This window comes from Dreissena polymorpha, chromosome 6, assembly GCF_020536995.1.
Source record: "Dreissena polymorpha isolate Duluth1 chromosome 6, UMN_Dpol_1.0, whole genome shotgun sequence".
Lineage (NCBI taxonomy): Eukaryota > Metazoa > Mollusca > Bivalvia > Myida > Dreissenidae > Dreissena > Dreissena polymorpha.
Window position 1 is genome coordinate 74,413,248 of NC_068360.1, and position 5,000 is coordinate 74,418,247.

The following is a 5,000-nucleotide window of genomic DNA, read 5'->3' on the forward strand; positions in this document are numbered from 1 at the left end:
ATCATGGCTTGACTTTATATATCAGTCAGCGTAGTACCTGACCAGACTGCGCGGTGGACAAGCTAGGATGGACCAACTTGGCCGCATATGACATAAGACCCATTTTCGCATGACGCGGGTCATCTGACCTTTATAATGTGTATATAGCTTTGAATGGAATTTGCACATAGTTTTTGGCATGGACTTATTGTTATGTTAATGTGTTGCACGCTTTCAAAAGCAGAGGGCATATATAAGATCAATTATACTACGGAGTTCATTTTCTGTTGCAAAATGAAAAGCAATAAGATTGTTACTCAGCGGTGTGTACAGTATGGCAGGCGTTGTCTGTCTGCGATGCATTTATACTGGTTCTAAGCTGGCATACTCACCAATTGGACTCAACCATCTGCTCGAACAAGAAATGATAAGTTCTACTAGCATAAACCTTTAATTGTAACTCATTTAAAAAATATTCATGTTATTTATATTATTCAATTTATATTCAAAATTATAATTATTATTTCCTTTATTGTTGTTTTTTCGCATTAAGAAATTATTCGGGTTACGAAACTGAAAAATCCCATTGGAAAAAAATCCCATGGGAGAAAAAATCCCATGGGAGAAAAAAAATTCCCATGGGATTAAAAATCCCATGCGATTTTTTGTTTTTTTTTAAACACGACTAAACGCATTAAAATATACTGTAGTTGTTCATCATTTCATAAAATATGATTGTTCTGAAAGTTTCAGGAATAAATCTCTCAAAATAAGAAAAAATCCCATTTTAAAATGGGATTTTTTTTATTTACTAAATATTTTTATATAATTGGCATAAAACCAATAAAACAGTCCTTAAATAACGTTAAAATACTTGCAAACGCAAATAAAACACGTTTTTTAAAATGTTCAAAATCCCATGGGATTGTTTTCTCCCATTTGCAAATTATGTGGAGAAAAAAATCCCATGGGAGAGAAAATCCCATGGGAAAATCGAAAATCCCATGGGAAAATGCAAAAATCCCATCGGAACCCCCAACTTGCTTTATAAATTTCCTACCACGTGAAGAAAGAAAACGCGTTCTTTTGAGTGAATGAAATAACCAATTATTAATCACCCCCAACGATAAATCTTATATCGCATACCTAGTCTCAAAGTAGCAATCTTTAAGAAAAAGGGTACTTAAGTTTGCGAAATTCGGTTTCGCAAAAGTTTTTCCGGTGGCCGATCATCCCCTTATACTCGTCGAATAGAAGGCTCCAGTGTCCCCGAACCAGCGCATTTTAAAACAATCTGGCTCGGAACAATCTGCCATGGGGCCTTTTGGCGCGTTGTTTCGCTGTCTTCAACTGCTTTAAAACTCCATTTTATAAGTTATATCAGAGATGTCTGGCCTACAATTGTGACACTATTTTTGCGCGTTTTCTCTGCAATACGGAGTTCGCTTAATCGATCTCTATTGAAGTCGATTTCCAAACGCGTACGAGTCCCGATTAGTCTTAGTAAGTGTAAGTCTGAGTTTGAGTTCAGGTTTGAGTTTATTTTATTGGTGAAAACGGTTCTAGCCTCTAACCCAGCTCATAGAGGTGGGTAAAAAACAACCGCGGTCATAGGGTGGTTACTGTCAACGTCGTTTTTGATACAAACCGCGGTATCCACAACCGGGGGGTGCGGGGCTCGATATAAAAGAAAGTTTATCAGGACCTTTTCAGTCATCATTTCAATGAATGTATGACATGTTATGACCGTGTCTATCTTATTCTGATATGGAAATGTGTTTCAACTATTCTTCTCTCAACCCGTTTTTTTAAAGTGATTTGCAGGTCTCAGAAGGCGATAATAAATGCCACCTTTATGTGCGGTATGTGTAATTAAGAATTAAACATAGAGAAAGACTTATATACCATTAACCGATTCATAGACCAATTGAGTTTTTATGTAGAATATTTCTGAAAAAATCCCTTTACAGAGGACGGACTTAAACAAGGCATACAGATAAAGGAAACCAAACCAAATATGTACAACTGATGTTTGTAGTGATTTCTTAACTCTTCATACATAATTCTGTCAATTTTAGTTCCGTCTATTTCAGTGGTGCAAGTTTCGTACGTTGTATAAAAACATTAAAATAAACCATTATCTGTGTACAGTAATTTCTTAATACGATGTCACTTGATACATGAGAACATAAGTACTCAGCACTAACATTAATTATACAAATTCATTTCGGAAAGAATTCCTTCGGCACTTGTAATATACGAAGAGAAGCATGGAATGTTTGGAACACCTAATTTTTGGATAAACTGATACGTTATTTTCTCAAAACAACCGTCTCAAATAATATGTATCCACATAATTATAAAAGCGAAATAAAATACATGCATATATTGATCTTTTCTACTAAAAAACATCTCATTTATTGCATTAGCACAAATATTTCTATCCACTATAGGTCCACTTTCACCAACCTGCAGAACTTGTTTAAAAGTGGGTCTTCCATTTTGTGACACATCAAAGTTACATACATGTATCAGGATCGTAGTTGCAAAACGCTTTAAATTTCATTTTAAATTATTTTAGTTTACAATGAACACTTTTTCCACTGATATGCATCTCGGGTTCAGATTCATGTATTCCGAATCGCTTCACGTATTCCGAGACAAGACCTAGTTATGTGGTGACGATATAAAACCGTGTTGCGGGTTGTTTGCATATATGCTATTTAACACCAAGCAACTAGTAATTATCACACTTAGTCTAAGATTTTGTTCAGGATTAGTATGAACTAATTTTGTTATGTCTAAACAAATAACTTTTGCTACATTAAAGTTCTATACGATATTTTTCATTTACTCAAATATGTGTTTTATTTACTTTAATTATTGAGCATGTGCTTTTAAGTGAGTTCTATATTTATTTAATGTTGATTTTGTTTTTGGTTGATAATTAATAAAAGTCATAGAAAAACAAATATTAAATATGGATTGTAAATTTATCAACACGTTCATTCTGCATCGATCAGGCTGTCATTAATGTTGCCGCATATGGCATAGGGCCTATTTTCATATGTCGCAGTTCAATTTGGATTGTTAGGGGAAGGATAACTTTTATTGCACGTATTGACTAACATGAAAGAGAATGAGTCACGTTATGACAAGTCACGTCACTAGAATGCATGCATTATTTATTATAAAATCAATAGCCCGAACATTAAAGTTTTCCCAAAAGGCTTTTTTGTTTTGGAAACGCGTAAACATTCTTAAAAGCGTTGTATTTAAAATTTAGTGTAAGCCCGTTTGATAATGGCATAATACATGAAACGTGTTTATGATAAAGGAATAATGAATAAAGCGATTTTTACGTAAATAAATAATACATGTAACGTATTTATCTTAATGGAACAATATATAAAGTTAAAAATCACTTTTCATTTTACTTGCGATCTCTAAAATCTTTGATCATGTAATAATAAATTTAACGTGTTTACGTTGCGGGAATAATAATGAAGCGTTATTATTGTAATGGAATAATACGTGAACCTTTTTACTTGCGCTCTCGAACATACTGACTACATAACACATTTTTTAAACCAGACATTACAATATTACAAAACGTTTAAATAGCTACTGACGAACTACGATAGTTTCTATCAAAGAGTTCCGGTGCTTACAAAAACAAAGGGTTGGACGAACATATCCGACAATAACTATTCAAGATGGTCATCATCTTTAAGTCAATCATCACATGTACTTCAGTGCAGTCTATGAAATGAAAACAGATGAAAACTATCGTAACAATGGTGTTTGATCATTATTAATAAAAAAGATCGGCAAAACTAAAACAAGAAGTGTCTGAAAGAAGAGATCAATTGGCGTTAAATTTAACGTGTTGATTATATGACTTAATCAAACTAAAAGGAACAAGATGACAAGTAGCATGATTTCTTGGACCCCCATTTACTGTAAAAATATGTGTTAAAAGAATTACAAATACTGACATGAATTCTAAGCAAATGACGAAAATGTTACATGAATACTATTTATTACGGGAAATCCCGTTGAGCTTATTCTACATGCAGAAAATGTCGAACAACATTTTGAATATATGTATTATGTACACAATAAATAACCGATAATTTTAATAACATTTTTCACGGTATTACAATTTAACAAATAAGGAGTGAAACTTTAGATTAGATCATACTTATAATTATACAGGCTTTATGTTCCAACATAGTGCTTGACACATTTTATTATTACTATGTGCAACTACGCAAATTACGGACGCCTTTTGAACCGTTTACTTTTAAGTTTATTTTGTCGGCTTTTCACCACCAAAACTTCTGCGACTATATTCTAATCAAATCCGTTTGTTGTAGTTGTTGTTTTAGTAGTAACCGTAGCCTAAAATTAACGTTATTTTTCAATAAGAAGTAGAAGCAAAAACATTGATGATTTAGTTGTATCGTTTGAATAAGCAGTGTCAAATCATGCATTCTTTTGGTATGTAACGGTCCAGTAAGAGAAAACTATTTGATGTGTCTTTCTTCAAAGTGGCGATAGAATTCATTAGCATTGTTACTTCAGTCGAAATTAATTAGCCCATATGCGGTTCTAATGACCATATATCAAGCATTGTCATGTTTGCATTGTATTGGCGGTAGATCGGAACAAGCAATTGTGTTCAGCGATTAATTGTGATGCCTTCGAATTACATACATCTATTATTGACATGGAATTTGTTGAACTTTATTATTGTTTATTTTTGTAACCTGCGTTCTGAAATGTGTTTAGCAATTAAATTGTTCCATCCATATATACTGGAGATGGATGCTTAAACATAACCATTCGCAAATACCAAAGTTTTGCGAGTGCAATACCGTATCATCTGTAATATGTTAATTCATATGACAAAGTTCATGGTGTTACGTTTTTTTGAGAATAAAATGTATGTAACAAACGCACATATACATCTTTTCTCCCTTTTAAATAGCCATTATAATCAAAAGAAGCAAAACATG